Source organism: Pseudorca crassidens, chromosome 5 (genome assembly GCF_039906515.1).
Source record: "Pseudorca crassidens isolate mPseCra1 chromosome 5, mPseCra1.hap1, whole genome shotgun sequence".
Lineage (NCBI taxonomy): Eukaryota > Metazoa > Chordata > Mammalia > Artiodactyla > Delphinidae > Pseudorca > Pseudorca crassidens.
In genome coordinates, this window is record NC_090300.1 from 130,854,976 (window position 1) to 130,879,851 (window position 24,876).

General features: G+C 38.6%; 2 protein-coding genes across 7 annotated transcripts in view; one reads left to right on the plus strand and one right to left on the minus strand.

The window, feature by feature from the left end:
* The window catches only part of JAM2 (junctional adhesion molecule 2), a 407,749-nt gene that overhangs the window by 381,538 nt on the left and 1,335 nt on the right, over positions 1 to 24,876 (plus strand). The window lies entirely within an intron of this gene.
* Positions 1 to 24,876, minus strand: part of APP (amyloid beta precursor protein) — a 272,026-nt gene that overhangs the window by 162,490 nt on the left and 84,660 nt on the right. The gene's annotated exons all lie outside the window — the stretch shown is intronic.

Here is a 24,876-nt window from a genome sequence, read left to right on the forward strand (position 1 = left end):
TCCTTAGACTTTTGCTATATATATTTTTAAAATTGTATATCATGCAAACTATTTTTAGCATTGCTGGTACTTCAGATATAAAGATATTATTGATACATAAAGTCCTATAAGAATTCACATTCTCATAAGGGTGAAAGTTGGATAATTACAACATAATGTATAAGCTGTGGGCTTAATTTTTTTTTTTTCTTTTTTGCGGTACGCGGGCCTCTCATTGCTGTGGCCTCTCCCGTTGCGGAGCACAGGCTCCGGACGCGCAAGGCTCAGCAGCCATGGCTCACGGGCCCAGCCGCTCTGCGGCATGTGGGATCTTCCTGGACCGGGGCACGAACCCGTGTCCCCTGCATCGGCAGGCGGACTCTCAACCACTGTGCCACCAGGGAAGCGCTGTGGGCTTAATTTTTATTTGCTTTGTTCACTACAGTATCCCCAGCTTTCAGCATAGATTCTGAACACAGTAGGCAATAAATGTCTTGATGAATGAAGAAATTAAACGCTGTAATAGAGATAAAGTGATGGGCCAACATAGTGAACATATCTGTTTGGGTGTGCTGGGAAAGACCTCAAAATAGAAATAACATTAGAGATGAGTCTAAATGGATGAGCAGGAGTGTGACATGTAGGAAATGAATGGGAAGTTGCAAGATGTAAGGACAGTATCTATCTTGTTTAACGTCCTATTCCCAATCCATGGTCCAGTGTTGGCAAACATGACCATATTGGATGGATGGATGGTTGGAAGGATGGCAAAAGGAAACTTTCTGTGCAAAGAAAGAATAAGGGACAAAGCATATCTGTAGAAGACACAGAAGTTCACTGTGGCTGGAACACATGGTAAGTGGGAAAAAATGTCCAGAAATAAATAAGACTGGAGAAATATGGTGGACTCCAGTTTTAGAGTCTAAGGTTTTACATGCCATTTTGGACGCAACATCGGCCAAAGGCTATTTTAAACAAGAATGATGTGCTCAAGTTTGATTTTCAGGTAAACTCTTTAATCAAGTGAAGGATGGACTAGCGTTTTGAGACCATGAAAGCAGGGAGACCACTGAGTAAGGTACTGCAATCCTTCAAGCAAGACATGCGAGAAGAGATTTAAAGCAACGACTACAAATGAGCAAGGAATACAAGTTGTCCACATATCAGAAAGACAAGAACAATATTTTTACTTTCATAGTCCATTACCTGAAATTTTCTGAAATGCTACATAAAGAGATAAATGTCCTAAGAAGGGGAAGAAAAAAACTTTTCACTCCCATTATATAAAAGGGGCTTGTGGGACCTTAGTCCCGACCAGGGATTGAACCCGGGCCCTTGGCAGTGAAAGTGCAGAGCCCTAACCACTGGACCACTGAGGAATTCCCTAAAAGTGTTCTTTAAAACTCTCTTTCTGGGCTTCCCTGGTGGCGCAGTGGTTGAGAGTCCGCCTGCCGATGCAGGGGACACGGGTTCGTGCCCCGGTCCGGGTGGATCCCACATGCCGCGGAGCGGCTGGGCCCGTGGGACATGGCCGCTGGGCCTGCGTGTCCGAATCCTGTGCTCCGCAACGGGAGAGGTCACAACAGTGAGAGGCCCGCGTACAGCAAAAAAAAAAAAAAAACGGAAAAAAATCTCTTTCTATAAAGGTGCTTAAATTTTAGTCTGTTTCTAGCTGAAACATGCATGTCTCATGATATTTACGTATTTAGTTTAATAAATAAAATTTAGATAAAATCTAAGCAAATCACAGGGGACAAACAGCGTCATCTTGTCATTCCTCAAATCTTTGAAACAATCGGTGGTGCCCACAGCATTGTATTGTGAGTCACAGAGAATGCAAGAATTAATGAGACACGTTGCTCCCAAGGGCTGTGTGCAGTTGGTACTTGGTGAGAAAGGAACCCTTGAGTCCATGGAGTAGCTAGTTCTCCATATGCATCACTGCATCTCAGCTCCACAACAGCTGTGTGATGGATCTCTTATAATATAAATCTCATTTCCCAGAAACATGTCTAAGGCCGCCTACCTTCAGGAGATTATAACCTAGCCCCAGAGATAAACATTAAGATATAAACTATAAGGAAAGAAATGACATAATGCAAGTGATGTCACATTTTTCTTTTGCTTTTACATAGAATACTGTAAAACAAAAGAACAAATAAGACAAACAAACAAAACAAACTAAAACCAGATGAGTTGGGAGAATGGAAAAAAAATCCTCATCCAAAACCAATATACCTTTCTCCAAGTGGACTCTTCATGGTTTCTCAGGGCAGGCAATCAACCATAGCAAGAATACTTTATATCTGAGGCATCCCAATTTTCAAGGCCACAGGAGGCCAGAAGTGACCAGTGGCCTGAAGATGCTTGCCTGATTTATTAGCTCTGGTCTGTCAAGCCATACTGCCATATCTACAAATGTCCGAAATAGTAAGCAATGTTTTTCTATTTTACAAGTAGTTATCGGGAAAGATTCAATGTCTGGCCCAAAGCTATTAAATCAGTTTATGAGACAATCAGGAGAAGATATCAGATACTCCCAACTTTGTCCTGAAATAGTTCTTGTGGCATAAACTGGGTAATAGCTGCCAGACAACAGTGTCTTGTTTTACTTGACCTTAGGCCAGTCTGCTGAGGAGTAGATTTTAATGCAAAGTCAAAGTCACTGAAAGATAGTTACTCTGGTAAAATCTAATGTTCATCAAAAGGACATGTACAGCATTAATTTATAAAAGGATATTTGATTTTTCTTTTAATTCGGAAAATGACACTTCATTTCGTCGTGTAAAGATGCTCTTAGGTTTCTAATATTGCACAGAAGCCAAGAAATGTATGTCCCTCAAATGAGATTGTTTTTTTAAAGGACTAATACTGGTTATTTAATAGGCCCTCGGGACTAATGGCAAAATAGAAAACTCATTGTACTCTAACATCAAAATAAAATTCAGCAAAGACTGGATTTTACAACCTTGCTTATATTACTTTCAAAACTGATGAAACATACTAGAATGTTACACATCAGAAATTTTAAAGTAATTAAACCAAAAAAATCTGTTAAAATTTTTTTAATAAGGAATTAAAGAGAAGTAGTAAAAATACAACAAGTCCTTTTTCAGAAACGGGTTTAGTTTAACATGGTTTACGTTTCCTCTCTTTTTAATTCTAAAAGCATTATTCTTAAAAACCTATGATATGACAGAGGATTATGTGGGAACTCTCTGTACTTTCCACTCAATTTTGCTGTGAACCTAAAATTGCTCTAAAAAATAGTTGTTTAATTTAAAAAAATCTGATAGTATATATACCTGGAGTTTCCATATAGAACCATGCACACTTTAATTTTTTTTAAAACAAACCTTCTGTTTATTTGGTTTGATCCTCAGGTAAAAAAAAAATTAACAGAATTCAAGTGAAAGAGACCAAAATAAATTAAGTATCATAATAAGATAATTAAGTATCATAATGTTTCAGCTAATGCTGAACTTTAGGAATTTGGCACCATTTAATCCTAGTGGTTCAATTCAGTGTACACTGTGCATATTTACTGATAATCATACAACCTGGTTTCTTGTTTTAAAAATTCACAATTTATATTACACACACTGCAATTGAAAGGGAATTTTCACAGCTAAGGAACAAAATCTGTGCTTGGCTTCTTAGCTAAAAAGTCTTGGCAAGGTAAACAATAATGCCAAATTCAGCTGAGACTCTGCAGGCATCAATCCACTGGCTCTTTGGTGGTCTTTGAGAGGATTGGCTTACTTAAATTACCTCATTTTGCAGATGGGAGGGAAATAATCCAGGTCAAGTGGCCTGCCCACAGAGCCAGCTGGCGGTGGAACTGGCCTGAAAATCTGAATCTCTGGTCTCTCCATCCAAGTGTGGTAACTCAACTTGCTGCCATTTAAAGTCTGCTCGAAATGGGTTACTTGGCTAATTCCCTTTGGCTTTTATAAAAGTAGATTCACTTTTGTACTACAAAATACTTCAGTGTTGTGATCTACAATGTGGTCAGTTTGACAATAAAACTGGATTTAAATTAGCTAGCAAGTCACGTGAAACAGCTGAAAATGCATCCTACTGCACAGAATAGAGCACAGGATAAACACAGAAGAGAATGCATGACAAACAGTGGCTTAAAAACACGATGGGAGGGCTTCCCTGGTGGCGCCGTGGTTGAGAGTCCACTTGCTGATGCAGGGGACACGGGTTCGTGCCCCGGTCCGGGAAGATCCCACATGCCGCAGAGCGGCTGTGCCCATGAGCCATGGCCGCTGAGCCTGCACGTCTGGAGTCTGTGCTCCGCAATGGGAGAGGCCACAACAGTGAGAGCCCCGCGTATCGCAAACAAAACAAAACAAAACAAAAAAATCACGATGGGATTATTTCTCTGCAATAAGAAGTCTGGTATTGAGGCTGAAGCTACTGCAGATGTTCAATGCTGCCCTCAGGGACTAGGTTATTCCTATCTTTCTGCACTGCTGTCCTTAGCATGTTGGCATTTGTCATGATGTCTTATGGTCACAGAATCTTAAGACTTCATATCCAAGTTTCAGACAGGAACAGGAAGAAAAGGCCAAGGGATGAAGGTTTTTGGGTATGTTTTTTTCCCCTATGAAAGCTTTGCTGTCTTACATGGGAGGAACACCCTCCCCAGTACCCACATCCTATATACCATAGCTATGTTATCTGGCACACTAAGCTGCAAGGGAATCTGCAAAAAGTATTTCTGGCTGAGCACACTGTCACCGTGAATTAAAAAAATCTGGAATTCTGTTCGAAAAGAAGAATTGGAAATGAATATTAAACAGGCAAGTACTATGAAATTTGAAGATAGGAATGTATTTTTCAATCTCTTTATGTTCCTTTTCAAGAGACAGATGATTCCAGGAAGAAAATAGAATAGAGCGAAAGTATTACAACTAAAACCAAAGAGACTGTGAATCCATGGCACAGGGAGGGAGAAAAGGGGGGAAAGGATATCAGAGGAAAGAACAGAATTTCTCAAAACTGAGGCTGCTAAGTTTTTGAGAGTCAGAGTGGGATTGAACAGATTGATTAAAAAAGATTCCAGAACCACACATATGTTCTTCAAGACACAGAAAGCTCAGATGAATAAACTGTGTTTCCATGAATTCACAAAGACTAAAATGGTGTTGGCTAGAAACATCTGAAGTCTTTGTATTTTGGCCCAAGGTGTAACCTCTCTTCCTTGTCTCTCAAGAGTTAAGGGAAAGGGGGCGGAAGAACATTCTAGCAATGGAATTCCTGAAAAATGGCAAAGCCTCAGTTTCCTTCCTTGTGCTATACTCTTCTATGAGAGATGAGATGTGGCCCAGACCTGGCTCTCGAAGGTAAGATTCAATAGTTCCAGTAATTCTGGACCCTGTGCCCACCACTGGCCTAAATGCTTCCTGGACATCATCTCACATCACACTCAGAACCACACACCAAAGCAGCTATAATGATCTCACTTTATAAGAGAAGAAGGTGAGACTAAGATGTTACATAATCAGCCCAGCTCACACATGTGGTAAATGGTGGAGTTGGGAGTATGAGTTAATATTCATAAAGCACTCAACTCAGTGCCCACAACAAAGGTGCTCAATAAATTATTTTATTAGTATTATTACTAATACTTTTTCCCCAGTATGTCATCGACCACTAAGTCTTCTCATATTAATACTAATTATAGTTACTTAGAACAGTAACAGCTACTGAAGGCAATAGGGTTTTATTTTCATTACACCATCTCCACCAAGTTATAGTTCTATAGATAAATGGTATTACATTTGAGTATTGCTTATGATGTGAGAGGAAAAAACAGTGGTCATTAGGGTGGGGTGGAATCCCTAGGACAGGAGAAGTAGGGAATCCGAGTGATCAGTGCTTTCGCCTTTCGCACAGGACTCGCGAGCCCTGGCTGTGGGGTTTTTCCTGAATCCCCTCCGTTGCTCACTGTCCTTCATTCACTAACTCTCCACTGCATACCTTCTATTTTTCCTTAGTGCTGGGAATACAGCAGTCGACTAAAGAGATGAAACTAAATGGGATTCTGGTGGGAAAGATAAAGCAAAAAAGTAAAAGAGAATGTCAGATGGTAATGAATATTATGGAGATAAGGCACATGAAGGGATAGAGGCTTTGGTGGATGAGGGGGTAAAATTTTAAACAGTGTTCAGGGAAAGCCTCACTAAAAATAGGACATGTGAGTGAAGACCTGAGGAAGTGAGGTAACAAACCAACCAGATCTCGGAGGGAGGGACAAGTGCAAAGGACCTGAGGCAGCAGCCTGCCTGGTGGGTTTACAGAATAGCAAGGGGACCAGTGTCGTCACAGATGAATGACAGACAGGAGGTCACTGAGTGGGAGCAGACTGCACGGGGCCTTAAACATTGCCCACACTCTGGCCAGCACCCTGAGGGGCACTGGAAGACTCTGGCGTGGTTTTCTAAGCGACTTATTCTTGCCCAAGCGGGCAAGATTAGAAGGAGGAAGACCAGGTAGTGAGCTGTGGCAGTGATCCAGTTGGGAGATGACAATGGCTTGGACCAGGATGATGGCAGTAGAGATGGTGGGCAGTGGTAAGAGTCTGGATACAGTGTGAAGATAGAATCTAAAGGATTAACTGAGGGGCATAAGAGAAAAAGTGTCAAGGATCTAACTGGTTCCATTCCAGGAGCTAGAAGATGCTTTATACTGAAGACGGCAGAAAACGATTGGGCAAGACTCTCCTAATCTTTCCCAGGGCATGTGCAGACGAGTAGAACATTCCAGATTCATGTACTTAGTAACCTACACTACTGCATCCATGCACATCAAAGTGGGAACTGTAAACAAGCATTCACTCAGGTGCTTTTTAATTTTACCATGTCAGACTCTTCCTCTGCTAACATTTTTATTGAATTTGCTCATTACATATTGATATTTTGTAACTTTCACATGTTAACAAATAGGCTGGGACATTTTTCTGGAAGGTATTTGTGTTCAAGAGATGGAAAGAATTGTTACAGAAGCACCCAAAATACCTTTCAACAAACTTTTCATGTGATAGAACTGTTATGGTCTTTGCTTCAGAGAACGGGTAGTTACTGGGTTCTCAAAGAGGACATGGGACAAGGGTGAATTACCCATTTGAAAAGATACATGCACCCCAAAGTTCACAGCAGCACTATTTACAATAGCCAAGACATGGAAGCAACCTAAATGTCCATCAACAAATGAATGGATAAAGAAGATGTGGTATGTGTGTATATATATATATATATATATATATATATTATGGAATATTACTCAACCATAAAAAAGAAGGAAATAATGCCATTTGCAGCAACATGGATGGACCTAGAGATTATCAGACTAAGTGAAATAAGCCAGACAGAGAAAGACGAACACCATATGATATCACTTATATGTGGAATCTAAAAATATATATATACAAATGAACTTATTTGCAAAACAGAAATATACCCACAGACATAGAAAACAAACTTATGGTTACCAAAGGGGAAAGATGGGGGGGATAAATTAGGAGGTTGGTATTAACATATACACACTACTATATATGAAATAGATAACAACAAGGACCTACTGTATAGCACAGGGAACTGTACTCAATATTTTGTAATACCCTATAAGGGAAAAGATCTGAAAAAGAATACATATATATGTATATACATATATATATATACACACACACACACATATGTATAACTGAATCATTGTGCTGTACACCTGAAACTAACATTGTAAATCAACTATACTTCAATTAAAAAAACAACAGGGGCTTCCCTGGTGGCGCAGTGGTTGAGAGTCTGCCTGCTAATGCAGGGGACACAGGTTCGTGCCCCGGTCCAGGAAGATCCCACATGCCGCGTAGCGGCTAGGCCCGTGAGCCATGGTCCCTGAGCCTGCGTGTCCGGAGCCTGTGCACCGCAACGGGAGAGGCCACAACAGTGAGAGGCCCACGTACCACAAAAACAAACAAACAAACAGAACAACAACAAAAACCGTGACTGTTGCTATCACCAACATTTCACAGTAACTATCACCAGATAGCAGTGAGAACTGACAGATGGCAGTCTTCAGATCAGAACTGTTTGCCAGATGGCAGAAATTACATGAATCAAGATAAGAAAAAGGCAAAAGAAGTGAAAACTAAAAGTTTCCCCTAAATTCTCTCTCTAATTTTTTCAAGTGAATGGAGCCCAGTCTCACATACATACACAAATGGCAGCTTGTACTAGATAGAAATAGTCTTTTACCCAGGCTCTGAATAACACTGGTCTTAAGATGATGAAAACAGTGCAAAGGACATATGTTAAAAAGACAAGAATAAAATAAACATTTGTTAGCAATTTTGCAGCTTTTTAAAAGCCTCACAAAGGTATGAGCTAACAACTCTGATACTGTTCAGCAAGTGCACAATTGAACAATTGTGTAACTAGAAGGTGGATGGTGGGACCAGGTTTCCCACTGTTGGAGTGAGAATTTACAGATGAGCAAGGGGAGGAGGAAGAAGGATCCGTGTAATAACAGATTAGAGCTGGAGACATAAGGATGAACTGATATTTAGCTTAATATAGATACAAATGGTTAGCTATAGAAATATTCATACAAGGAGGACTATACACAAATATAACGCCTCACTCTGTCAGTTGAGAGGACTTAAAAGCAAAGATGTTCCAGTAGCAATGAGCACACCTGACGCCCAGATCTCAGTTTTTAATATTATTCTCCAATAAAAGGAACCAGAGCTCCTTAGAGGAATAATGGATTCTAGGATTGGGGCATAAAATATAGAAGATAAGTTGGAGCATCTTGTGGAGAAAAAAATAAAAGAGGGTATTTCAAATAAGCACAGGAGGGCTTCCCTGGTGGCGCAGTGGTTGAGAGTCCGCCTGCCGATGCAGGGGACATGGGTTCGTGCCCCGGTCCGGGAGGATCCACGTGCCGTGGAGCGGCTGGGCCCATGAGCCATGGCCACCGAACCTGGGTGTCTGCAGCCTTTGCTCCGCAGCGGGAGAGGCCACAACGGTGAGAGGCCTGCGTACCGCAAAAAAAAATAAAATAAAAGCACAGGAGCTAAATGAATGAGCTCCCAAAGGCCAAAACTGGAACAATTTGAGTAATAATATATATATATATATAAAATTAATAAAGTAGTGTTAGATTATAACACAAAATATAAAATATTTATTTATGAGTCAAAATAACTGAATAAATAAATGGGTGGAAAGAGGCAAATTCTGCCCGTGCAGAATTCCAAATCATCTATGCCCTTGAGGAGGTGAGGCATAATGGTCTTAATTGTGGGCGTGCCTAGTGATTTCCTTTTGAAGAGTTCAATACACAATGGGGAGAAAAGAGCATCTTTATAGTGAAGAAACCTGACAACCACTACCCCAGCCATGCGATCAAAGTCAACAACAGTTACGTATCATGTTGATAATAGATGCCCTTGATGTGATATGATGAAAAGGGCACTTTACCTCTGTAGTCTTTCTTCCAAAAACCCATAACCCCAGCCTAAGCAATGAGAAAATTGCAACAGAGGGACATCTAACAAAATACCTGACCAGTACTCCTCAAAACTGCCAAGGTCATCAAAAAGGAAGCTATGAGAAACTGTCATGGCCAAGAAGGGGCTGAGAAGACCTGGCAAGTAAATGTCATGCAGTGTTCTGGATGGGATCTTGGAACAGAGAAAGGACTTTAGGTAAAAACTAAGGACATAAATAAGGTATGAATAAAGGACAGACTTTATTAATAATAATGTATCAAAATTGGTTCATTAACTGTAACTAATGTACCATATTAATGTAAGATGTTAATATTAGGGGAAACTGGGCAAGGTGGTGTATGGGAACTCTCTGGGCTATCCTGTCAATTTTTTGTCAATCTAAAACTTAAAGTAATGCCTACTTAAAAATATTTGAAGCTTCCACAACAAATTTTAATAAGGACATACCTATTTACATCTATATCAACATTGTGGCCTTCAAAAACTGTCCATGAAATTACTGTCAACTGAAAAGAACTTGTGTTAAAAAAGATCTTTACTAACTTGGGTTTTTCGTCTATGTCATCTAAAATAACTAGACAAAGCTTAGTTTTAGATTTTCTTAGCAAATCTCTTTTTCAATAATTTGTGTAACGTGTGGCATTTAAATTCTTTTAAAAATTTCAGAATATTCACACATATATCAATAATAAAGAAAATTCTTTGCTTTTCAAGTTTAACCTTGTCTTAGAAATGTAAAAGTCACTGATCACAGAATTCAATTCCTCTTTACAGATTAGGAAACTTAGGCCTGATCTGGTTTCTGTCTAGTTAATAACAGAACCAGGTTCAACTTTGGGCCCTAAATCTATTGGAATGCTCACTATTTCAGCAAAGTGTTACAGTATTCCACAAATTCTTTTTCTGGTTTTGTTTTTAAATTTTATTGAAGTATAGTTGATTTACAATACTGTATAAGTTCAGGTGAACAGCACAGCAATTCAGATATATAGATTCTTTTTCAGACTTTTCCCTTATAGGTTATTACATAATATCGAGTATAGTTCCCTGAGCTATACACTAGGTCCTTGTTGGTTATCTATGTTATACAAAGTCATGTGTATATGTTAATCCCAGCCTCCTAATTTATCCCTCCCCCACTCCTTTCCCCTTTGGTATCCATAAGTTTGTTTTCTGTGTCTGTGAGTCTCTTTCTGTTTTGGAAATAAGTTCATTTGTGTCTTTTTTTTGGATTCCACATATAAGTGATATCATATGATATTTGTCTTTCTCTGTCTGATTTACTTCACTTAGTATGATAATCTCTAGGTCCATCCACGTTGCTGCAGATGACAATATTCCACAAATTCTGAATCATGCCTTCCTCACCAAACCACCCAAGATTAGTTAAGTTACATGTGTTTTTTCTGTTACCCCTTTTTTATTGCTTTATTACTCATATTCTTGATTTTTATTAATAATGGGCCTTTTTATTACTTATATTTGTAATTATCCCAACACCAGTTAAAAGATGGAATTATGAGAATAATGGTTGTTAAATCTTTCCAGGTCGGGGGTTCTCAAACTTTAACGTGCTTCAGAGTCACCTTGGGATGCTTGACCAGACAGTAGTAGATCCATCCCCTTCTGGCCCCAAGACCTGGACCTGATCTGGGATGGGTGTGAAAACATACCTCCTCAGAAGGATTCAGATTCAGGTGGTTCATGGACCACACTTTGAGAAATGATGTTTGGAACAGCATTTCTCAAGCTTTAACGTGTACCTGAATCACCTGGGGATCTTGTTAAAATGCAGTTTCTGATTGGAAAAGTCTAGGGTGGGACTGATTCTGCTTTTCTAACAAGCTCCCAAGTGACTGGATTCAGCTGTTCCTTCGGGTAGCAAGGGTGTCCTTAAGATAATCCATTATAACTCATTAAGTGTTTTTTTTTTTTTTTTAAGTTACAGGTTATTGCATTATGAAACACTTTTTAGAATGGCTTTTCTTTTTCTTTTTAATAGTGGTAAAATACACATAACATACAATTTACCATCTTAACCATTTTTAAGTGTACAGTTCAGCAGCGTTAAGTACATTCACACTGTTGTGAAACCAATCTCCAGAACTCTTTTCATCTTGCAAAACTGAAACTCTGTACCCATTAAACAAGTCCCCATTTCCCTCTCCCCCAATCCCCTGGCAACCACCATTCTACAATACTTTCTGTCTTTATGAATTTGACTATTCTAGGTACCTCATATGAGTGGAATCATACTGTATTTGCCTTTTTGTGACTGGCTTGGTCTGTCCCTATTTTGAAAAAAATAATCAAACCTTCTACACCTTCCTTCCATAAGCCTGTGTTCTGTCCCATAGATTGGTGACATTGGCACCATCTTAAGAATTGAGCACATTTTCACACATCCCTAAGAGCCAAGTCTCTCCTGTTTTGTCTTTTGTTTCTTTAATCCCAGAAGTTATCACAAAATAGGGTAGAAAGTGTTCTAGATTTGAGGCAGAGGGGAGGAAACTAACTACACAGTGACTCAGGGGATGGAATGATTTCCGTACGTGAAAAGGTGAGGCGAACAAAGCCTCCCGGCCAAAGATCTTCAAATAGGATGAGGAACAATAATAAAAACTAAAACCCAACATGATTTGGTTGAACTTTAATGGATCATCTCTATTACCACTGAGTAGTTCTGAATACCCGTCTGTACTCAGTTCCATGAAGGATACAAAAGAACTGAGACATAATCCTGCACCAGAAGAGCTTTGAGCAGCCCTGTCCAATGGAAATGTAATGTGGGCCATATATGAGGTTTTAAATTTCTAGTAGCCACATTACAAAAGTAAAAAGAAATGGGTAAAATTAATTTTATAATATACTTTCTTTAACCCAGTATACCCTAGATTTTATCGTTTCAACATGCAATCAATGTAAAAAATTATTACTAAGACAGTCTACATTCTTTTTTTTTTTTTTTACCCCTCAGACTAACTCTCTGATAGCTGATGTGTATATTCCACTTATAGCACACACCACTTTGGACTAGAACATTCCAAGTGCTCAATAGCCTCGTGTGGCTAGTGGTCAGTACTAGCTTAGCTTCAAATTTTAAAGATCACGAATATCTTTCAAAGAGTGATTGATGAGTTGAACGTGGACAGGTTGAAGTTAGGAGGGAAACTGAATCTAAGGATACGTGTCTAAACAGAAATAAACGTAAGACTGAATACACTGAGAAGACTATATACCCAGTTCCATATGCCATCACAACACCATATATTTAATCACTGAAAGGGATATTCAATTTGTTACTACTGTTTACCCTATTTACCAGCAAAATGCCCTTTTCCCCTCATTTCTCTTTTTGCACTTCTCATATTATAATTTGTACTCATGAACATGCGATTAATTCACATATGGAAATTTAAATAAGGTTTCCTTTACACCTACTCATTTTTAGCCTAGTTCAGCCTTCTATATTTTGAGAGATGAGATGAAAAGCTGATATTATAGAGATATCCTGCTAAATTCTCTTTTTCATCTCTTGAAAACGCAAGTATCCTCACTGGCTGCTTTCTCCTAACATTTTCTTGCTTTCTGACATTAAAAAAATTCATAGCCTGATGGGTTTTAAAGATGCAATTAATTGGGGTTATGTATGGGGGCTTTTAAAAAGCCACGTAATTGCCAACAAAATACCAATCAGGCTGATGCATGGTGAGGCAAAAGAACCACCAGCTATTACCCAAACCTTAAATTATACAGAGATGTTTTGTCCACATACCTTACTCAGAAACCCATGTATGAGGCAGGCTATAATCAAAAACAGGAAGAGGTGCTTTCACAGATAAGCTTCTCAACAGAGTTGTGGACTGTCACTTTCAAGCCCCGGACTTGCTCTTTCCAACCCATCACCAACAATCTTGGGCAAGTCTTCTTTCAAGGTTAGCAGCAACAAATGCATTAGTCTCTTCTCAGCCCTCAAATCAGCTGTCTGCTCTCTATCATATCACCTTCTTCCTTAAATTCTGTCTTCTCTAGGAACATTTGCCCTCCCGTTCTCTATCTTAAGCTAGTCATCCTTTCCCTCTCATTGACTCCGCTTTGCGTTAACTCTGATTATAAAGTAAGACTCTGTCCTCAACCCTCTGCTAGTACTTTCTCACTCCTTAGTCATGCCTAAGGATTCAACAGCCTCCTCTACTCTCAGTGTTGACCTTTCAGTCAACATTTCCATTCCCTCGCTGGACACTCACATGGAGAGCATTGCTTTTAGCAATCATATTAGAATCAAGTACCAACTGACCATCAACTCTTGGAACCGTACCCAAAGAACAATAAGCAATTCCTCACTGGGTCAAAAATCTATCTTATATGGAAGCAATATAAGGGAATAAAACCAACATTCAACTTTTTTTTTCACATACAATTCAATTTATTTGCTGTTTTACAACTTATAATTCCAAAGGCTTTACAATAATACATTTTCTTAACTTGTTTATTGGTAAAATAACTTTAGCAGTTCCAATCAAGAGGGAGATCACACATTCTAACCCATCATAACCATGAAATATTTAGCTCTTCCTTGTAGCTGGAGCTCAGCAATTTGTTTCCTCTATATCTGCTGCATATTTCCTAAACTTTATAGCATCTTCCTTGAATCCCTGTTACTTTGCAAGGTACCTTGGTTTTTGATCTCTCACAGTTATATTCCATTCATTCATGAGAGGCTCTCTTGAACTCCAATCCCTCCTGCTCAGCCATGGTATGTTCCTTTCAGAGCCTGCTGTGAGGGGTTGGGGAGGGAGAGAGCTCTCAGGTGGCACCCTGATTATCATACCAGCCTTGAGATAAAACCTTCCTTTGGAAGATGTCAGAGGGCCCTGTGGGCTAACTTCTTCAAGGAGACAGTCCACCTCATACATTCTAACTACTTCCTCTTCCAACTCAAGAGCCTTCTGAATCCTCAGGAAGCACAATGCTCAAGCCAGCGTTTTTCCTCAACTAAGAGACTGTCTTAACGTTTGAGAAGCTACTCAGGTCTTCCAGCTTCCTGCTTTCACAGTCTTCTTAATCTCTGCACACTTTTTGAAGTTCTCATTATACACTTCATCAATCTCCTCACTTGTGATTACTTCTTCTTTTGTTTTTTCCCATGATCCTTTTATTTTGCAGTAAGGAGAGGACGCTCCACCCATGGAGGGCATCTGCCCAGGAGGTTTCTAGAGCTGTGCATTGTTGGTACCACCAGCTCCTGTCACACTGGGTGGTCTTATCCACTTTGTTGATCTGGGCCAGCCGGGTAGGGGAGGGAACACACCCCTCAGAGTAGCTAATACTCTCTACTACTTCATCTTCATCCAGGTTCCTACCCTCCACTGACATCTGCTCTGCTCCCTTTCTACTGCTTTCTGGTCAAGGTTTGGGGGCATTTCTCAGACTGTGCATCATACCACAACATTCAACATTTTGAGGGAGCCCCAAATGGGGGCTGAAGAAATTCTACTTGGTTGTAAAACCCAGGTCCCCTATCCCACTAAGCTATGCTTCTATTTTCTCCAGGAATATTTATCACCGATTTGTGTCCCTATCCCCACGGGCTGTACCTCTACTCCACTCAAACTATCCATATTTCAGCAGATGGAGCTCAGATCATATCAGATGTAAAAATGTTCTGAAATTCTGAACTCCAGTAAACCATTCTCTGAGTGAAAAAAATATATATATCCTTCTAGTTCTCCCCTCTCCTTTTCACCTCTACAGCTACTACTCATGACCTCACATTCCAGACTCTTTATCACTTGCTAAGGTTAGCAGAGGAGTTTCACTACCTTCATTTCGTTTCCCTGCTGGTCTGGCCTAGGACCTTTAACACATTCATTCATCATCCGTGCTTACAACCAGCTACCACTCCGCGTGTTCAAGATGCCCAGACTCGATTGTTCCAGCCCACCTCTCTCCTAAGTGGGAGACCCCTAACACCCAATTGCCACACTGTGCTCCTTGAGAGCTTATTAAGTGTCCCTTCTGGATTCTCTTGTGTAGAGACTAGACTTGAAATGTCTAGCTTTAGGAGACAATGGAGTTGTCTCCTAACACTCAGAGGAGTAAATGTTGCTCTATATTTCAGGAATGTTCTAATTCACAACTTCCGCCCCCAAAAATTACATCTTAAAAGATGCAAAATTATTTAGGGCAAGAGGAAGTAGATAAGGAGAGAATGACGCAGAAAAAGGCACGGCATTTAACAAAAGAGCTAGCCAGGAAATATCTAGGATGTGGCATTTGGAATTAGTACAACCTTTTACGAGTATGAGTACACTGTTCTAAATTCCCAAGGCTTTGTTAAAACATAGAAAAAAGGATTAGAATTCTGTCATTGTACCGGAAACACTATCAAGGGTAGAGGGACACAATATCTAACAGAATAAGAAAATATAAGTATACATGATTCATCAAGCGCTTCAATAAAAACATGTTTTAGAAATTACCCAGTTCTACTGAGTCATGTTTCAAATATCATGTGAACTTTTCAGTGGGGATGGATCCAGCTAAATTAGAATCTCTCCCTCTGTTATCACTCCACGGTGGACTTAGGAACTGCCACTCAGATTTGTAAACAAGGCTTAGCTTCATTACTGTCAATCAGTTTGCCAGGGCTTATTGCTCCTGAGAGAACTGAAATAACTGAATTTCTAGACTTCCAAGGAAGAGGGTTTGGGGCAGTAAATTACTACATTAAAGCTTATATATATATTCCAAAAGGTATATCATGAACTATTTGGAGAATTTCCCCTGGAAGATTCTGATCCTACTCTCTAATCCACTGTCTTATGATGTTTTCTAAGTTTGGCCCAACTGAGTTATCTGTCTACACTTGCTGAAACTCACAACTATAAGCAAAGAAATTACTGTGAATCTCTGTGGTAATGCAACATAAAGCCCACATTTTAACAAATAAATAACGGACTTGATAATAAGTGGATACTGAAGTCTGTTTAAAGATACTACAAAAACCCTAGAAAAATCTAAGGTCAGTTAAAAGATACACACAATTTGAAACTATTGATCAGAGCCATCCTCAACAACATAAGTATTAAAAACTATTTCTGTATTGACCAAATCCCCCGTGTCGTGTAACAGAATGAGAACAAGGCTATTCTTGAACCTAGCAATTTTCTTTTTATCACTGCAACTTCAGTCATGGATGTAAATGAAAATTTCTGCTCACTTTGCTACTTTTCTGCTTGACTGAGGTTTGTAATGAAAACGTCTGTTCCTTTCCAACAGAGTACAGGTGTCATTCCGATTTTACACAGCAGGCAGAGAGTGAATGCATTTGTTTAGATGCAAGATCATTTAAATCTGTGTCACTACACGCTACAGCCCACTATGGATGTGGTCGTCTAAAATTCTCTTAAGCAATAAAGAAAATGATCAAATGAAGGTACATTCAGGCTTCAAACATTTTCAGACTGGTTCTTCCCATCTGAACACAGCCAGCCCTGTGCAGCCCTGCCCCCCTCTCCTGGCTCTCCTCAACAAGAAAGCAGCAGAACTCTGCCAAAGCCCATTCCATTACCCAAACGTCTTCCGGGTAAACAGTCCAAAGTCACATGACAACTCTGTCTTCAGCTGACTTTTCCAGGGAGCAAATACTCTGAAGAGCAAGAATTCCAGGCATGCAGAAGCTCAGCCTTTAAATCAAACCAAATCTGAGCTAGTTTTTCAAAGTAAGGCCCTGGTGCAGAGAGAAGGCACACAAAACATGTTGGAAGACGGCAAATCTCTCATTTCAGATTTAACATTTATAAATGAGGAAATTATACATGATTAAGGCTTTCAAATACAGGGGTAATTCCAAAGTATCTCTCACTCCAAACAATACCGTTTCTGTCTTTTACTCAAAATTGTAAAGATGACTAAAATGTAGACCAAAGGAAAATCATACTTAGAGTCTTCAGTTGTTTTAACCTAGAAATGTTCTGGTTTTGGGAAAATGCTGAGGAAAAACTTTTGATTTTTGGTAAGAATATTTGGTTATCAGAATCATCTAAGAAAAGTGTAAGTGATTTGCTATTTTCTGGCCCAAAGCAGACTTTCTAACAACGCAATTAGGCTAACAGGTCACAGGATCTACATTATGTAAGCTCCAGGTAACCCATTTAATGGCTTAAAGTAGGGTTTACTCAAGGTCACCATTACATAAGGCAGGCAAGTCCGCCTTTCTCCCAGTCAAAAGAAGCATAAGGTCAGTTCCCCCTCTTGGCCTGACACCCTTCCCACTCATGCCATTACATGATAATTCTAGATGTTTCTTTTTCTTTTTCTTTTTTGCAGTACACAGGCCTCTAGCTGTTGTGGCCTCTCCCGTTGCAGAGCACAGGCTCAGGACGCGCAGGCTCAGTGGCCATGGCTCACGGGCCCAGCAGCTCCGCGGCATGTGGGATCTTCCCGGACCGGGGCAAAAACCCGTGTCCCCTGCATCGGCTGGCGGACTCTCAACCACTGCATCACCAGGGAAGTCCCTAATCTGGATATCTCAAAGCCTTAGCTTTTAAATTTCTATAACAGGGAAGAAGTTGGCTACTTATATAAATCTTAGAAAATGCATATTTCAAAGGCCATATATAGAAGGCCATCTCTTTGGGAAGACAGGGCTGAGGTATTGAAAAAGCCAACTGCACACCAAGTAAGTACAAAAGACATCTTTGATAACAGTTCTCAAGTGCATATAAACATTCATCAACTATAACAATAAGTAATAGGTGGTATGTGTGCTTTCTTGGAAATCTGAGCACTTGATAAGACTATCTTATTGTTCTTTAATCATTTAGGCAGCTGTTTAATTAATATTCCTACGCTGGGGCAGTTTTCCATGTTTTGCTTCCAAATGATTTAATTCTCTTCTTCCAGTTACAAATCTTAGTACGAATGGAAGATATCCTCACAGCATAATATGGTAAATCCAACACTGAGATCACATCTATATAAAAAATATATATTTTGTAAGAAATTTATATGTAACTTAAAATAGCTAAAAATGTTTTTTAGAGTCAAATTTTAAGAGGCGATTATGCTCAATTGTATATCTTCATTTCTTTAAAAAATGTGAAAAATGAATGCACGAATATTTCCTAGGGACTTAAGTTTGATTCATTTTATTCTTGCATACTAGTTGTCATTAACCCACAGAAAAAGCAAAACAAAACAAAGCAACAACAAAAGCCCTTGATGATGGTGATAGCCCAGCATGGGGTGTATTTTTGCATCAATAGTCTGATGCATTAAGCTCATTCAAATGCAATTAATTCCTTTGCATGAAATCAAGGGTCCAGGAGATATTGATAAAAGTTGAAAACAATCCTACCTTTTGCCTAAAACAGATTTTTATCCCAAATGATACAATAAACCAACAGAGAAAAATAGGATAGGCATATCCCATGCTCATGTGCTCTGTGTTTAATCTGAGACTCCTAAATTCACCAGTTATTGATAAGGAAATCTGGCATACACCGTAGATGAAATGTCCAGGAAAGCTAAGAACCAACCAATACTCTGCGCTCTTGGCAGTACGCTGCCTGCTCTTTTCCTGCAGGGACAAGGCTAATTATCAAGACTCTGGGAGTCATAGGAAGTCTGTTGACGAGTAAGTACTTGGAGGCCTGGCCTGGATTTAATAACTCAGGATTCATCAAGCCAGGCCTTTGGAAAACCAAGGCACTGATGAGGTTTCCTAGTATGTGTATTGTGAGAAAATAAACAACCCAGGAGGACTCATATAAACACCAATACTGAGAAGGCTGCAGAAAAATGAGCCAGAGGAAGACTGGGAGTCAGCAGAGAGAATAACAAAGGCAAGAGCGTAATAATAGTGTGGGGAGAAGGCAGTGATCAGCAGGGTTAGATACCACTGAGACGTCAGGAAGGACAAAAAAATGGGCAAAGAGCTCATTCACTGGAGTTGAAGGGATGGATACCTCATAATGGCGAACTGGAGGGAGGTGGATGTTGCAAAGATAAGATAGGAATGGCTGACTATCGTATCAAGAAGCACAGCTGTGAATGGGTAGAGCAAGCGTGGACATTAAAGATTTGGGGTTAAGTGATTGACCTGAGGACCCAAGGGTCTTTGATGAACAGGAAAATAAGAGAAGGCTAAAAATTGCTGATACATAAAATAAAATAAAGGGTCTACTGACCAAAGGTCATTATGAAGTCAATCTCAGATACAGTGAAGTTAAAGAAACTACTGAAGAAAATATATGCACTGGTACCCATGACTCAATTGAGAATTTTGGCTAAAAATTTAAAATGAGAACAAAAATAGAAAAAGAAGCTAAAATTATTTAAATGGCAAAACAGGATAACTTCTTGGCATATTGAAAATGAGCCTACTATATTAAATATGCTTAGATAATGCAGAATATCATAAGTCCCTGACTGACAATTAATTCTGTTTTCAATAAAGCAAGAAGAAAGAGTCACATGACCAACTCATAGGAAACCAGCAACCTGGAGCTGATGAAGATATACAATAAAGAAGGAGATCTTCAGTGACAGCAGAAAAAAAAAAAAAAAATTCTCTCAAAGTAGTTAAGACTAAAAGGGGAAGATTTAGGGGAGCTCCAGCTGGGTAACATTTTTGAAAATACATGTACCTCTAAATTAATAAATCAATAGGATGGCCCAAATTTTAATGTCATGAGAAAATTTAAACCTCTAGAAGGGGAGTAATTAACATCTACATATCAAGTACCTACTAAGCACCACATTCACCTCATCATCTAACAAAGGCATTTCAATATGATAGGAATTCATGGTTAGTAAACACATATATTATCCTAACTCTTAAGATACAACGTAAAAATCTGAAATAAGTTTGTAGATTCCATTACCATTATAAATGATACTTAGAAGTGGGTTTCTGTTAAAATAACCCTTTAGTATTATTAGACTTAAAAGCTAAAGATAATGAAACTGCTATAAACTAATCTAATGGTATGTTTTATGTCTGAATACAGATGCCTCTGGTAATACTGGTGTCAATCTTTAAAATAAAACAGCCAGTTATTTTACCAGCAAAGTGAGTTTATTCAGGAATAGCAGAGGAATTGCAATTCGGGACAATCAAGCTATAGCAAATATCACAGGCAAGCCCAGCAAATGAAGGAGAGGAAGGTTACTTTATAGAGAAAGAGGAGGAAGTTTGGCGGGGCTGATCTAAGCAAAAGTCCATTGAAGGGAAAGGGAGAGTTCAGGGTGGTGATGGCTTCTCATTGGCTGAGTTGCAGAGTTTCCCATTGGCTGGGCTTGTTATTGGGCAAGGAGGAAATCTTCCTTCCTCCTGCTGGGGTAGTAGAGACCTTGCTGCTCAGAAATGTAAAGCTGCGATGATGTGTACATAAGAGCTCCCACTTCAGGGATGCCTGACTCCACTTTAAATGAGGTTTCTCTTATTAATTTTTACACTGGCTTTAAACTAGACACATACAGATTTCCCAGAGATAAGAATTTAACGTTCTTTTATCCGGGTCCAAAAAAATCTTAGTTTCTACCTAATCTGAGATTCCTACGTTACTTCTTGGTTGTTAAATAAAACCTGCCCTTCCCCTACTGATAAATACTGGCATAAGTAAATGACATTTATTTCTGTAACCTTGGAGATTCTTTTAGGCATGTGAAATTACTGCTTTACGCCCTTTGCCTTCCCAGTGTTTACGCTATTTCTTCCTTAAGATTTCCTTCCTTTTAAAACATTCATCTAACTCCTCAATTCATTCATTCAATATGCACTTATTAGGTACCTACTATGTGCCATGACATGCTTAAAGCTCTGGGAATATATTTCAGTGAATGAAACAAAAGTCCCAATTTTCATAGAGCTTACATTTCTGATAAAAAACAATTATTTCCAAATTTACAAGCATTGCAGGAAGGGCTTATTGTTTATTCTTAGTATAGCTCTATGATTATTCTTTTCCCTCATTAGGCCCTCAAATCCACTAACTGTAAAACTTTCTCCCAATTTACTACCCTATTATGGATCTGCTATTTAAATTCAAAACATGTTGAGGTGCTGTGTGGCCAGGTTACTACAGTTTATGGAAATATTACTCCAAAGTATAAGGAGTTTTTTCTCTAATCCAATATACCATCTGTTAAAAGAACTGACATAATTAAAGGCTTAAAACCGCATTGACTGTTCAGATATTTTTTCTAGACACCACCTAAAAGAAACAATCAAATGAATTTAATGTCTTTGCAAATAAAAATGTGATTTCTGTGCTATTCCAAACTTAATCAACCATCTTAGTTCTGTTCTAATTTTCCAACATTATGTACCAATATTACCGACACAAACTGTTGTCCCCGGAAAATGTTTTCTAATTCATATCTCTTCATTTTCTCTACTTATGCCTTAGGATCCATACTATGCCTCATCCTCTTTCCAGAAACTTCTACTGTATGCTCCAGCCTTATCTCCTATTCTTACAGCAATCCCTTATCTTACTCACAGAAAAAGTTCATACCATCCGGTCATAAAGCAAATTTGAAGCAAGTGTAAAAATGAGTAGAGATTTAACAGATTTGTGGTTAGGAGAGAACTTCCGGGGGAGAGGAGTCGAGTTTTGATCATGTTGAGTTTGGGTCCTTGAACAAACACCTGTCACTAAATCAGCAGAGAAGATCAGCATGTTTCCAGAGTAAAAACAATCACAACTACAAACCTCTACAACATCTAAAACAGTAAAATTCTGCGCTGAATTCTGTAAGATAGGTATAAGGATAATTTTATATGCATATAGTCATAAATTATGCCCATGGAGAAGCAAACATCTTCTAAGGAAATACACAATACACAACAAGCGCCTCTATATGAAATCACAGTTTAACTTTATCCAGCTCAAACTTAGCTAAATAAGGACACCTCTAACACTACATTCACTTGTAAATTCTAATTTTATAAGAAAATTTCTAGATTAAAAAAAAAAATCCCTGGAAGCCTAAACTCAACTTCTTCCTGCCATAGACCTACTTGATAAATTTCTCTGTAGCAAAAAGGGGTAATAAAAATCATTTATTACCATCTCATTTAGCTGTCTCTCTGCTATACACCCCCATATTTTTAAACTCTGTACTTAAACAGCTATTTTCTTTGCTTTTTCCACTTTCAGTCTTCCTCCCTTCCCACCTTCCTTCCAGTATGGTTTTATCATGTAAATAGCATCTGTATCGTGACGCCTCAGTATTGTTCAGACCCTGGCAATGGCATATTCTTTCTTTTTCTCTTACAGCTGTTTGTTATTTTTTAACTTTTCGTTTTTCTTTTTCTAAAGTTAATACCTGCCCCATTTTTACACTTACTTCATTTTCTCTTGCACCCATCAGTACTGCATCTTTCCCGAACTCTGCAACAGAACTCTATAACCACACTAAGTACAGGCAGGCCCATCAGGTACTGCATCAGTGCTATGGTATTTTTTGGTCTGGAGACCTCCCTCCTGGGAGCCTTTGCATTCTCCTCCAGTCTGGACTGGCTTCTCTCCAGACTGCAGTACAGCTGTTGCCTTGGGACTTCCCTTCACCACCAGGTTTCAAAGCTGAAGTCTGAGACTCATTGACAGAAGAAAAAAAAAAAAGATTCCTGGGACACATCACATCACCAGCAAGAGCTGAAATTTATCAAGGGATGTGGAAGAGAAAGAAAGTTTAATGAAGCCACTCAGTGACTACCGCGATAAAAAAGAAAACTAACAGAATTTATCTCTAAACTGCTGAGTAAAACCAACACTAAGCACTCGCAGTGTCGAGTACTAAAATTTGAACATTGAAATACATCTTTACTCGGGCTTCATCTTGGCTGTCATCTTTATGTCATTTCTTACATTCATGATGTTTTCTTTTGTGCACACGTTTTGCCTCAATGCTCTTTGGTCAATTCTTTCATTACATACAAACATCAAATTACTTTTCTGAAATGCATTAAAATACCTCAGAGAAATTATTTCCCCAAATTTCACTGTAGTATGCTTGATATAATGAACTCTTCCCTTCATAGTAAATACAATTATACTTTAATGGGTACTGTTTGGAGATATTATAAAGATATGCTGTACCTAATTAAACAAGATCAAAACTAAAATTTTTTAAGTTCACAAAAAAGCATTTCTCAGTACTTTTTCCTAAAGAAGAAATATATCAAAAATTTCCTGTAATTTGTGATGGCATTAAGTCTATCTCTAATATATTTTACATATTATTTAGAAAATTTTTAAAATATAGTTTGCTAATTAAAATATAATGAAAACTAGGATTTTGTGGTAAGAGTCTGAGTTAATTTACTGAATTCCAATTGTTATGTTGGGTTTAAGCCACTTTCCCGTCCTAGGAACCATAATGATAGCTGTCTGTACCACTCTAGAGATTTTCTTACATTTTATATTCTCTTTCTGGTTTCAATTATTCATGTGGTATAAAACATGGTACCCTAATTTCCCCCAAATCTTATACAACTGTCAGACAAATTATATTTTCTACTATAGTTCTTTGGAAAGTTATTTACTGGCCAAAACAGTAAGCAAAATCAAGAAAATATCTCAAATATGTTATTTGTTTTGGGAAATAACACGATGAGAATTGAGCTGTAAACACAAAAGGGAAAATCAGTTTCCTTTCTCTGTTGCAGGTAGGAAGTGATGGCAAGCAACATACCACCTAAAAAAGAAGTTCCCAGAGTGAAAAGAGAACTTTTATGGAAGTCCATTTCTTTCTTGATTCCCTACCATAATCACTTCTACTCAATCACATCAGGAAAAAAGAGAAGTTCATGACAAAAGACACAGCTTGAGGTTAGCTGGAAACACTATGGCCCTTCATATTAAATTTATGTTAAAACAGCAAGCTAATGATTACCATGGTTACATTATGCAGATGCAACCAGGAAGCAGCTGTTTACTGGTTGGCACAGAAAAGTAAATGTTTCAAGACCATCAGATCTGATGTGACAGTACCGATTCCAGATACACAGAGAAATTAAAAACTCAAAATAACATACATCCACTCTAGCTGATGTGTTACTAAATCTAAAGCCATTTTTGCCCTTTTTTAATAAAGTAGGTGAAAATGTGACCATGTGAAATTTAAGTTACATGTGATTTTTTTTAATTTCTGGGATGTCAGCATCTGTCTGTCTGTCTCTTTATATATATGGAAACAATCTAAAAGCAATATAAAAAATAAAATTAAACACAGAATATACTTTTCATGAATTTAACTGCTGTTTATAAAAGCAAACAGTAAATAATGGGGGTCATAATTTACTTGTATGGAGAATCCATAATAATCTCAATTTAAAAAAAATTCATATCCCAGTATCTCCT